Below are 14141 nucleotides of genomic sequence, written 5' to 3' on the forward strand. Positions count from 1 at the left end.
AGCCACTGTGGAAAGCAGTATGGAACTTACTCAAAAACATAAAATGGAACAGCGGCAATTCCACTGCTGGGATTATACCCTAAGAATCCTAAATCATCGATTCAAAAGAACACATGCACCCTAATGTTCACAGCAGTGTTATTTACAATAGCCAAGTGCCAAAAACAGCCTAAGTGCCCTTCAGTAAATGAGTGGATCAAAAAACTATGGTACACTTACACAATGGAATACTACACAGTAGAAAGAAAGAAGGAGCTCCTACTCTTCATGACAGCATGGATGGAACTGGAGAGCATTATGCTAAGTGAAATAAGCCAGGTGGTGAAAGAAAAACACCATATGATCTCACCTATAAGTGGAACTAATCAACAAAACAAAAAAGTGAGCAAAATAGAACCAGAGACATGGAAATAAAGAACAAACTGACAGTGACTAGAGGGGAGGGCTCAGGGAGTAACAGAGGGTAGGGGAGAAGAGGAAGGGTCAAGTCAAGGAACATGTAGGAAGGACCCATGGACAAGGACAGTCAGGAGGAGGATTGAATGTGGGAGGTGGGGGGTGGGTAGGGCAGGGGAGACTAATGGGGGGAAAATGGGGACAACTGTAATTGAACAACAGTAAAAAACCACAGTGATAAACAAAAAACAAAACAAAGTACTTGGCAATGATGGGCATCCTTTGGGCAACGGATCCTCAAAAGAGTCTGAAAAAACTAAGGTTCTTGTACTATAATTGCTACTTTTACATACATTTGAAATTGTTTCAAAATAAAAAGAATTAAAAGTTTAAAATAGAAAAATAAAGAAACATGTATTGAGCATCTGATAAGTAACAATAACTGAGGTTTGGAAACAACAGAATAGTTCTTGCCTTCAAGGAAAGAGTTCTTGCCCTCTAGGAGGAGAAATAGGCATGGAAAAAACAAATTACTATGCAGCTTTGTAGAAGCAATGCTAGGAGGGCTTGAAGGCACAAAGCACGCAGAGAATTAAGTTTGCATTTGAGATTTCAACAAAATCTACCCAAAAGATGTGACATCTGAGCAGAAGGAAGGAAGAGAAGGTTTCCAAGAAGACAGGGGAGGAAAGGGGCATTCCAGAAGGAAGGAACAGCATGTATAAATGTAAAGAAGTGTGAAATGCTACGGTGTGTTAGTAGAACTGCAATCAATTCAGTGTTGCTATAGGTGAAGTGAAAGGGAGGGGGCAAGAGCAGGGGATGCAATCGCATACAGGCAGGAGCTAGGGCACTGAGGGCTTTCTTTGCTATGCTAAGCTGTGTGCATTTAATCCTGGGGATGATGGGAGCCAGAGAAAGGCTCTGAGAACCAGCTCAATCAGGTGATGTCTAATAGAGGAAGAGACACATACAAGGTTCACTCTGATGTTTTTTAAGAAGGGAGAAAGTCAAGGAATAGATGGAACTCAGGATTTCCACTTGATTACCTGGACGTCTCTGAGCAGTGGGTCCTACAACCTGGATGCTGTAGGACTGACACTCTTGGACACCATGTAGTTACACAAGTAAAGCAAGAAGGAAAAAGAAAATCAAGCAATGTGAGGAGCATGTCATCATTATTTACCAATTCTGCTCCCACGATGGTACTGACAACTACCTAAGAATGTTTTCTTGAAAACAGGTAAATGCAGAAATAACTCCCCTCTGTGTATGTGTATTCTTTCCTGCTGCCTTCCCCAATGCAACAGGCCATCACCCTCCACAGGCCCTCCCTCCCACACCTTAAATCTCATACACACTAGTTTGATTGCTGGGGTTAGTCCTAGATCGATTGGATTCCCTACATATATTTCATCTCATCTTTTGCTTCAATAATTTTTCACAATTACACAAATACTACATAGTAATGATGGAAAAGTGCAGGCATACTCAAAGAAAAAAATTGAAATCACCCATAATCCTATCACTTAGAAATAACCATTTAAACACTTCCCTGAATTTCTCTCCTATATTATTTCTAAGCATACATGCACATTCTAAGACTGTTTATAGAATAGGATTACACTATGTAGATGTATTTATATCTTTCTTTTTACACGTATTTATTCATTGGATAAGAATAGTTTTAGGGAGTCTCTTTTTAAGAATGAGAGCAAGGAAGTAATGTAAAGACAGAAGCTAGAGCTTCCATGTGTTCCGAGAAACCTAGAAAGCCACACTTCAGAGACAGACACAATGAAGCAGACGAGCAGGTCAAGACAAAGAGAAAAGACCATGTGATTCTGTGAGCTGGAGAAAGCAACGCCCATGCTTCCTGATTTCCTAGTTAGGGTTCCCGTATCTTGTGAACCCCACTGGCTTGTCTTCCTTGGGGTCCGTGCTATTGCCTTGTATCTTCCCAGGAAATTTGTCCATTTTTTCTTATTATTGTTTTAATATGTGCCATTTCTTACAGACAAGTGATTTTTAACCAGGGCAAACACATGAAACAAACTAGAGAAGATTCGAGCATAAGAAGGCAGAGCCAATGGCATGTGTAAGTAAAAAAGTAATTTTTGTCTTGAAGATAAAAGTTACCCCAAAGTGCCAATTCTATTCTTGGAGAAGCTCTATGCCATGTTACTTCTTATCCTCAGAAGTGTACATGAGAAATTTTATTTAATATACCATGACAACCTGTCAAAAAGTATGACTGCAATGTATCGTGTGGTCCAAGCACCTTGACTTGTTTTCCCTGCAACTGGGTAATTGCCTTGCTTACTCCTGTCATCACTGGAGAGCAGGTGCAGTGATAAATTAAATCAATGTCCAAACTGGGCTTGTTCAGTGGTCCTTACCATCACAGATTCATACTATTAGCAAGGCTATAGAACTCTACAGTCTCAAGGCCAAGGTACAGAAGCTTTCTGGCAAGAAAACCCTATGAGAGATCAAGCGTCTTTTCTAAATATCTGTTTAATAGTGCAGCCAAAGACGTTGTTGGAGTTCAAATGGAATTCCAGTGATGTATCTCATAGCCGTCCTGTGACCTAGGTTCACAGGTACATTGTTCTTGTTATTTTTTTACCCTGTTGCATTTTGGTACAGACCAGCCCTGTAGTCAAATAGTACAATCTAAGGAAGTCCTTCCCTAATTACTCTGTATAAAAAAGTACTTCTTCCACTGAAATCAATCTCTCTCTCTCTCTCTCCCTCTCTCTCTCTGTCTCTCTCTGTCTCTCTCTCCAGCATTTAGCACCAGCTGACATAATACACTATTTATTTATTTGTTGTTAGTCTATCCCACCAGAATGTCCATTTCTTAAGGACAGGGGCTTTACTTGATTCACTGCTGGATGTCCACTGCATATCGCAGAGCCTGGCACATAGAAGGCCCTTAATAAATATCTGTTGAATAAATGAACTCCTAGACATAATATCTTAAGACTTGGGCAGGGATTAAATTCCTAACAGAATGGGATGTCATAGTTTTTTCTTTTCCTGTGATTACAACGCTAATTCCTACTTAGATTTGGGCAAGGACCTCAAAAGTTACCACTCTTTCCATCCTTCCTTTCAGACCAGCTCTGTGCAACACTGAGCTTGCTTTCTGTGTAGCCTCAGCTCTTAAACACTGTGTCCAGCTGTTCTCTCTAAATTAAAAGTGGAAGGAGGCAATAGTGGGTTCCATTTCCATTCCCAGCCCTGGGATGTCTCCCACCACAAAGTGCCTCTAATTACCTCAAAAGAACATCATTAAAACTTCAGAGACAGAATCATTTTCATTCATTTGAAGTTTTAAATAAATATAGACCACGTATGACCAAATCAAGCGAACAACGATGAAAGTATTCAAATGGTAAAAATGCTAGGGAGCCCTGCTTTAATGGATTTCAGGGGTGAAATCCACAATTCGGAGCTGCAGTTATTGTGATATATGCTTACTATACATTTCCAAAATGACTCACCTTTGAATTTTCTTGAATTTACACACTTCACCTACTCTCCTTCCAAATTACCAGGTCAAGAAATGCCTCTCATTTTCCTCTGTTAATGTGCCGCTTTACCCATTAAGCTTCTCATATTAAATTTTAACTTATCGGTTTCAGTGACACTCAATGATCCCTAGGGGAGTGGGGTGGGATAAAATATGTGTTTTTCCAGGGTGCCTTCATGCCTGGATTGCAATTTCTAATCTCTGAACTATTGCTTGCTCTCTATCTGTGTCTTGTGGAAGAGCTATTGATCTGTAATCTCACCAGTGCGTTTTCCCCTCCTCATAAAGTCCCAGGGACATTCGAATTAAGAACAGTCTCCGGTTACAAATTACAGAAAAGGAGGCACCAGGCATCCCAATAGAATTCTGATCTTTGGCCATTCACAGCCTGGGCAATTGGAAAGCAGGTCCGTGCTTACACTCTCCTCAATCAGTCAGCCAGGTTCTGCTGTATTTCAAAGGCACTAAGAGTAAATAAATAATATACAAACAAATAAATAAATGCAAATTAGACTCGTGTTATTGCAGACAATGCCATTGATCTCACGGTATATCATTTGTGAGTTATGAGAGGCAGCATGAGGTTGCAGGAAAACTCAGGATCTGCTTGGAAACAGCCTGGCCATCTTTGAATCCAGACTCCTCTACCAGTTGTTCGTTAATTTTCTCTCTGAGCCTCAGTTTCTCTATCTGTAAAATGAAAATAGTACTATTGAACTCACAGACTTGCAGTGGTAAATCTGATTACATTGTGTCTAAAGAAGCAGCGTGATGTGGGCTCAATAAATGATAGTTACTGCCCCTACCTCAATTCTCATATTCTAAACTGCAACTCAGAGACTGTAAAAAACTTATGATCTCATCACTCAAAGGAATGAGAAGAAAATACTGAAACAGCGGAGATGCCTGATATGGGCCAAGGGAAAGTGCTGCTATAAATGCAGAGGAAAGTTGAGGGGTAGAGTCCAACTTGGCCCCAGAGTGAGCAGGTAACCTGAGGCCATGCTTGATAAAGGGTGGAAGTCTCCTCCTCTAGGCCAAGATTATCTGGCCAGGAGAAAAGCATTTCAATAAATGAATAACTACATCTCTTTAACACCAAACAATGAGGACTGAGTAGAATCCCCTGGATATGGCTATCCCAAGTCCCTGGTGACCATGACCAAAGTAGGGGTTGTTAGGCTGCAGGGAGCTAAAGCAGGAGAGGAGCAAGCAAAATCAACCAGGGTAGACTATTCTTTTGAGAAGCTGACTTGTGAAGGGAAAGTAATTCTCACCTCTCTTCATTTTGAGGACCAGAAATTGTAATGCCAGAAGTAGTGCAAATGGGAGCATTGAGCTATGTAGAAGGCCTCAATTATTAAGACAATTCTCTCTCCACCCCTGCCCCCAGGAGTTTCTCAACTACAGTTTCTGGGGTGCCTCAAGTGGCCTGCTTGAATCTTATCTTCCTCTCTGGAAACTTCTGAACCTCACCTGCCTGACACTGGTTCCCAATTGGGTCTTCCTGCGATATTGTGAGGCTGCTGGGAGCTTAGAGTCAGGAGTGAGGCAGACCTGGCTGCTATTCTGGCTTACTACTCCTGGGCTAGGTGGCCTTGGTCAATGTGCTAAAAAAAATCTGCTTATGCCTCAATTTCCCCAATTATAAAATGGGGTAGCAAAAATATCTAGATGGGGGTGTTATGGGGATTAAATCAGTACTTGTAAAGCGCTTAGAACAGTACTTGGCACATTGTGCCCAATAAATTGTTAACTATTGTTGTTGTTGAAAGGTCTGTGCTTATCTGTTTGCCTATAGTTACGATGAGTCCTGGTCTGTTTGACTCTGAATTTTGTCTTGCCCTAGTTCACTACATAACTCCGTGATAACTCTTTTCTTTCTGCCAGACTGACCCAACCTCTTTCTTGCTCAGCTCTCCATCTCCAGCTGTGCTAAATCCTGTCTTCAGGATCCTGCCCCGTCGAAGACCCCAGACCCTTTCCTATAGCAGTATGCTATAGTAACAACTATAACTGTCGCCTTTTATTACTGCCTAGCACACACCAGGACTGTGCTAGAAAATATATACACATATTCTCACAAACCCGCGAGACAGCCATAATAAATAAGGAGCCCAGCCAGTCAACAACACAGGCAGGATTTGAATCCAGCTCTAATTGCACAACCACACTCCTGCAAAGCTTTGTTCAGATATCTTACTCCTGGATTCTCTCATCATTTCTCTTTTACATTATATCTTTAGGTGTCTGTGTGGTAGACTGTAAAAACAATTACCAATTCCCTCACACTTTCTTGAAATTCATCAAAAAGTAAAACTTTTTTCACCCCTTAAATCTAGGCTGGCCTTGTAACTTGCTTTGGCCAATAGATGTGTGCAGATTCAGTTGCGAGCTAGTCCCAAGGCTGTGCCTCAAGAAGCCTTGCACACTTCCCCTTACTCTTTTGGGACCTTTGTCACCATAGCCATGCGAACAACTCCTGGAGAATGAGAGACTGCATAGAAGAAAAACCAAGCACCAGCCAAAAGTCAGTCAGCCCCAGCTGACTTGGCACCCAATTAGAGATGCCTGGATAAGCTCCAGCCGAGAGCAGCCAAGCCTGGCCCTCAGCATCAGAGCAGCCAACCTGAGCCCAACACAAATTACCAATCTGCAAAAGCATAAACTAAATAAATGGCGATTGTTTGAAGTCACTATATTTGGAAGTGGTTTGTTATGCAGCAAAAGCTCACTGATGCTATCTGCAAGTATTTCTTTAAAATCACTAATTCATTTCCTTGTCTGCTGTTGGAGTTTCTGTTTGCCTTTCAAGCTCAGTTGCTGATCTTTACACTGCTCTTGATTAAGCCTTGGGCAAGAGATAAACAGTGTTAAAACAAGATTCCACTAGCATTACAGTAATAAACTTATTTGGATGAGATCCAAATCTATTTTCTTTTTTTAAGTATATTTTATTGATTGTGCTATTACAGCTGTCCATTTTTTTCCTCCCCTTTACTCCCCTCTGCCCTGCACACCCCCTCCCACCAGCACCCTCCCCCCCCCCCCCCCACTTAGTTCATGTCCATGGGTTGTACATATAAGTTCCTTGGCTTCTCCATTTCCTATACTACTTTTAACCTTCCCCAGTCTATTTTGTACCTACCATTTATGCTTCTTATTCCCCCCATTCTCCCCACTCCCCCTCCCCACTGATAAACCTCCATGTGATCTCCATTTCTGTGATTCTGTTCCTGTTTTAGTTGTTTGCTTAGTTTGTTTTTTTTTAGATTCAGTTGTTAATAGTTATGAGTGTGTTGTCACTGTTGATAGTTTTGACCATCTTCGTTTTTATAGATAAGTCCCTTTAACATTTCATATAATAAGAGCTTGGTGATGATGCACTCCTTTAACTTTACCAAACAGTCCTGTTACATCACCTTGACCTTACTAAAATGTAAAGTCTGTGAGATCAGGAGTTCTGGGTCTATGCTGTTCACTGAGTATCGCAAATACCCAGAGTGGTACCTGGTATAGAGTCAGGGCTCCATGAATATTTCTTGAATGGATCTCAACATGAATGGCCACAAGTAAGAAAGAAGGGAGTATTAGTAGCCACAAATTCAAAACAGTCTCAAGAAACAGGGGAGTGGCTGAAACATGTACAGGCCAGCATTCAAAAAAATAGCATAAGTATTTACACCCGGTGCAGTCTTTCGTCCTTTCGACCCAAGCGGGGAAGCTGCAGAGCCCATCATTTTCATCACACTTTGACACCTTTCACCTTCCCCGCACAGTTCTGCCACTTCACATCGCTTTAAGTGTAGTCTTTCAAGATTAGTTTCTTCCATTTTATAGAGCACATTCTTATATCATCTGAACCACAGCACAATCAAGGAACAAGGAGTTTTCAGTCTTAGTTGGCACCTGAAGTAACTGAGTGTCAGAAACGCGAAGGCACTGGCCCCAGTTAGCACGGCCCACAGAATGGCACAGGTGCTGCTCGATGTGGTTGTCTGCTTCCAGATTGTGTTCTTCCACTGTTCTCACTTCTGGGTAATGGTCACGGCAAAGGGAGTAGTAGCACATCCTATAACATTTATACAATGTCCCTCTGCTAGCCTCTTTCACTGCAGTTACAAAAACAATGCATATGAGTCTCACCTGAAGTTTACTGGTGTGGAAAGTTTATGGTGATCAAATGTCCTACACTGGCTGATACAAGGTAGGGTCACGCTGGGAAAAAATATTTACTTTCTCATAACCTGTTGCAATACATTTCAAACACCCAGTCCTCTAAGGTTCAGCTTCTACCTCCCCCAAAATAGCTAGCAGAGAAGCATAGTTTTTTTGCTGTTTTACCTGAATTCTCCCACTCTTCACCCTCTGTCTTGCACTGGCCCTAGAGTCTGACCAGCAATGTGTGCTCATGCAGGTTTAAGAAGCAGGCATGGCCAGGTGTCGTCATTTGAATGGAATTGACATTCATAGCCACCACTGATTCTGTACAAACCACAGTAATGAGACTGAAAGTTGATGCTATCATTGGATCACTCCTCTGAGAAGGGCAGCTTGTTAAATCGCAGATTCTGAACCAGTTGTAACTAGGGTAGGATCTGAGAGCCTTCATTTCTAACAAGTTCCCAGGGGATGACAATGCTGCAGGTGGGTGGATCTCACATGGAGTAGCAAGACCTTGAACTGGATCCACACAGCTCCACACGCAGTCACAGGCTCTCATTGTACCTGTTCTTCATAGCATATCACAGAATGTCATCATATATTTGTAAGGCTATTTGACTATTATCTGTGTCCCTCCAAAATGTAAAGTATTCAGGTCAGATCACCCAAAGCCTCGTCAAGAAAACATAGACTACCTCAGATAGTTTAACTTAAGGAATTTAATTTTGGAAACTAGTTACAAAGGTATTGAAGAAATTGAGAATGAAACAATCTAGAGTTAATCAAGAGCAAGAAGCTGCTACCATCCTTAGGGCTAGAAAGACAAAAAAGAGAGAGAGAGAGAGAGAGAGACTATTACATGAGCCCAAGGTCTGAGCTGCCTAGTGGGAGCCAGACTCCTGACAGAAGCTGCATGGCAGGAGGTGGGAGATGCAGCCATTTCCCAAAGTGGGCGATGGGGACGTAGTGAGAAATGCCATTGTGTCTCCTCTCCTTCCTGCTCTACTACCTCCTCCTATATTCTTGCTGAATCTAGCAAGAAGTTTACAGAAGAAGAATAGAAACTGAATCTGCTCCACAGTGGGATTATCACCTAGTGCTTACGTACAATAGACATTTAGTAAATATTTGTTGAAAGAACGAATGACTAAAGGACAAGTAAAACCAGATACCCTTCTTACATACACACATATGTAATACATAGACACATTTCTTGCACTTATTAAAACTATGATAATAGCCATCTGTGCCCACTGGGCTGTGCCCAGACTACATCATCCAAAGTTACCATCATACCAGACTCCAGCTAATGGAAATGAACAGTTTTATCCCTGAGCAGTGAACATGATAAGCAGCTTTCACAACTGAACAAAGCCCTTTTCTAGTAGACTATGGTCCGTCATTGAGACAGTAGGGGTAGGTGAGCAGAAAACAGTCTCAGAACATTTTCGCTGCCTCCCACATTAGGGATGATACCAATAATGGTGTCACAACAGCATCACCCACAGCCAGTGAAAGCCTCGTAATGCAACAAGCAATCCGCTAAAGATTGCCCTGAAGACACATCTCTTGTTGAGGAGTATTCTGCCAGTCATTCCCAAATAGGACAAGCTGATCTAGTATTGCTTATTATCTGGTTTTTGAGGTCAACAGCGACTGCTGAAATCACAAATAAAAACAGCCACCAGTTACTGAGAACTCATTACATGCCAGGCACTGTGTCAAGAACTTTTCATACTTTATCTCATTTAATCCTCACTACAATTCGATGAGGTTTTTACTATTCTCATTTCCATTTTACATGAGAGAAAATTGGACTCAGGGACTCTTTTCCTGCTGAAGATTATCCAGCAGATAAGTAACAGAGCTGGATTCAAACCCAGGCAATGTAACTGCAAAGCCACTTTTCATCTCTGATTCACCAGGAAGGAGTGTTATCATAAGGGCAGGGATTCCCTCATGTAGGCTTGGTTATAAAATTTCATTCTTCAGCCTACAGCACTGTGTCAACTCTACAAACTAGACCAATATTCTTCACATCTGCTTGTGTGTGTCTTTTTCAGAATGCATAGACGTATCACCCCAGCTTTTGACTTAAGAAAAGACTTTAGATGTTAAGTAACTCTTGATGATATGGGAAAGTTTTCCAGGAGACCAGCAGAGAGTAACATCAGTTCTAAGTTGTTACTGCTATTCTGAAGTATATCTGCACAAAATAGAGTGAAACTAGACCTTTTGATCCTCACTCCTTTGGCGATGAAAAACAACTATGATACAGTACCATCAACTCTGACCACCTGACCAATGTCCATGAACCTCAGTGATTCTCTCTGGCAGTGTACTTAGCGTCTGTCTGAGCCAACCATTGCTGGGAAGACAGTCGTCCCAGAAAAACTTTCAAACGAGATGTAGATTCCAGAATTTGTACTGGGCATTTATCTATGTCAGCTGCTCTCTAAAGAGTATGTGTGCCATCCTGTAAGGTACCTTAAATCCCACCTGAGCCCCGGGGCTTCTCTTCGGCACAGAAAACCCACCTAGCAATCACTGTCCGCCTCCTGATCTTTCTTCTTTCAGAGGCTGTGCATGGGGCCTTCTAGAGGGTGATGGGGGAGGAATCGGTGCTTTCTTTCTCCCTGACGGAAAGTTTTAGAAAGGTCACCAACACTGGCTTGAGAAAATTCCCATTTTTCATGATTACAGCTGTGATATTAAAATCTTTAACAACCCAAGAAAAGTCTAAATTTGTTGATTACTAGGGTGTTTGGTTTTTTTTGAGCACTGTGGAAAGGGTAGAAAAGACATGGCCCTGCCCCTCAAGGAGCGTACAATCTAGTTGGATAGTTATACATCCAGGCAATACTGTTGAATAACAAATAACTACATGCCAAATTAGCATCTAGTGCTCATATACCAGAGATTGTTGAGTGGGTTTGTGACCTTGGCTGGGTTCTCTCACATCTTTTCTAAACTTTGGAACCTGAGTTAGGGGCCTATCTGTGTCCCCTCCAGCACCTTGTTGTCACCCCATCATGACACTTAGGCCTCACATTGCTACTTACTGTTTAATTGTCTCTTTCTCCTACTAGGCTGTATATTCCAAGAGGACAGACACTGCAGACCTAGAGCCCAGCAGGAAAACCAATAAATGTGTGTTGAATGAAACTGCTCAGACCCTTGGCACAAATGGCAGTGGGGAGATAGGGGCAGGGCAAAGGGCAGCCAACCACACATTCTAGGAGGGAATGTTTCCTCCTAAAAGGGTTAAATAAGAAAAGTGCAGATCAGTGATGGCCTTGGAAGCTAAAAAGAACATGTAAGTCGTGTTGCTGGGATTAAAGTACCACTGAAAGTATTTGCGAAAGAGCGCATGGGAAAGCTTCATATTCTGTAGATATTCCAGAGCAGCTCTGTCCAAACCAAATAAAATGGGGACACAAATGTGGGCCCACAAAATTTCACGTTTTCTGAAAGCCACATTTTAAAAAGTAAAACATAAACAGGTTGAATTCATTTTACTAACATTTTTCACACTGTCTCCAATATACTATCATTTCAACATGTAATCCATATAAAGATTAGTAATGAGATATGTTACATTATTTTCATAGGATGTGTTTGAAATCCACTGTGGATTTTACATTTGAAGCAATCTCCACTAAAGTAGCCACATGTTAAGGGCTCCATAGCCACAGTGGCTGGTGAATACTATATCAAACAGTTCAGCTCTGGAGCCATAGGAGTTGTCAAGGAGTAATCCAGATGATGCTAGTGAGGAAACTGGTGACACTATTGAGAACGGAGAGAAAGTGCATGACATTCCATTGGCAGAATTAGCAGGTCAGTTTATCTGAGACAGAGCCTTCGCACTGGTAATTTATATTCACACATCTGGCTTTCAACTGCATTGGAAAGGAGAATAGAATCAGTTCACGTGCAAGCTGTGATTTTGTTTATATTTCTGTTCGCAAAGACAACACTTTGTTAGTGAAATCTACCACCTTTGTCCAAGCCATGAAAATAATGAAGTACTTTCTGAGGCTGATTTCCCTAATGTGGAATGCACGTTTTGTGAAATTCAAGCATACTTGGTAGAATTCAAACCCATTTTTTTGTAGTATGGGTCACAATCAATTCAATTCAACAATCATTGAATGAGTTCCTACTAATTGGAAGCTTGAGCTACTGAGCAATTATCCTTTGGAGAAGAGTAAACAAAGGCATAATTTATTAATTTGCTATTTATATTCTGCCTGCTATATAATTAGCTAACTGTTGCAGACTTATATTGTGGTGTGTCTATATGACATAAATGTGTGTAAACATATTTAATTACTTTACGTTAAGCCATACTTAGCGGTGATCTATTCCATGTCCTTCCAGCTCTCATTTCTTCATCTTACAAATGAAAAAAAAACTAAAAAAGAATAAAGGACTTGCCTAAATGGAGCCAATGGAAGATTTAATAAGAGAACTCTGGTTTCTTCCTCCTTCCAGGTAAGTGCTTCTTCTGGGGTTTGCTTGGATTTTTACGTAATGCATTAAGTTTTACAGGCTTTGCTCAATTCCATTCATTTCACATGAAAAAAATTAAACAATATTTACATGCATTAGGTTATTTTTAAAGATATTTCTATGGTTCTGTGTGTAAGTGTAATAAATGAATAAAACATTAGTTTTTAAATAATTCCCTATTGATGGGAATATTTTTAAGTGTATGTGTGTTTCTAGTAAAATGGATTTCAAGCAAAGACCTCAAGGTTCTTAAACAACACTAAATTTGATTTGTCCCAAAACAGTGTCTTCACATTAGCAGATAACTCTCTTACTCTTATGAGCATCTTTAACATATCTTTCTAAATGATCTGGATTGACTGTCTAGACTGTTGTAAGTTCCCTGGATAATTTCACAACTCCCTCTTTGCTCCGACAGCGTGCATGTGACCACGAGTTGAACTAGAGAGCTTTCTTTCCTTTTAAGTGCCTCATATGCACTGCAAACATCACTTAATGTTGGAGATTTTTGCTTTAAAAGTATAGGGAAATATTTCCTGTTGAGCAATATTAAATACCACTTACTGAGCTTATAGGGTTACATGACTGCTCATTTTCTAGCCCCTTCTTTCACAAAATGAATCCACTGTTATTGAAATTTAAAGAAATTAATGCATTTTTAATCAAATCAATATACATTTGCTATAACAAGCACACAATCCATTTTTAATTGAGTGCTGTTTTTTGAAACCAATAAAATCACTGTAGGTCAAAAAACAAATATATTGAAACAACTAAATAGGTATATCTTTGTTGCTAATAATGTGATTTTGTCATGAGCATCCAATAAATATCAAGGATTTGAACATTCTCTTGTTCTGCCTTTCCACATCATAATATGGGCAATTAAGAATTCATACATTAGTTTAAGAATTCATAAATTACTTTCCTCAAGGATTAACTCATCTCATGAGAAGTGCAGACCTGCAAAGTTGAGAGCCTTTGGATCCGATAGGAAGTCTCCAGTTTTGACACTAGAAACTTTTATTCCTATAAACTGTCAGCCTCTGAAAGGTAGGGAGACACTCAGAAGCAACCCATAACTTTCATTAATTATATACAAAGCCACAGGTCAGGTTCTCTTGGAAGTAGTTTCTACTCCAAGTCTTGCATCGTAGATCTAATGTAAACAAATCCAAACTCTTCCCAAGATCATTCACAGGTCCAGTTAGCACCTCTTGAAGTGAACTCTCATGAATTTGTTAATCCAATCAGCTTCTTAGAATTCTACTTTATTTCCCTTATATCACTAGAGGAATGGTTGTTAAGGTGCAGTTAAGTGCAATGAGTTAGCCCTATAAACTTTGAGGCATTGCCTTTGGCTTTAGCTTTCAGAGATTTTGTGAGCGGGTCTGTATCCACCCTGCCCAGACCCTTCGTGACTTTATAGACTTCAATCATATCCCCACCAGCCTTCATCTTTCATATTATTCTGTCCAAACTAAAGGAATCTAAGGATTTGAAACATTTGGAAGCACTTTCTTTCTTT

The sequence above is a fragment of the Desmodus rotundus genome, chromosome 2 (assembly GCF_022682495.2).
Source record: "Desmodus rotundus isolate HL8 chromosome 2, HLdesRot8A.1, whole genome shotgun sequence".
In the NCBI taxonomy this organism is placed as follows: domain Eukaryota; kingdom Metazoa; phylum Chordata; class Mammalia; order Chiroptera; family Phyllostomidae; genus Desmodus; species Desmodus rotundus.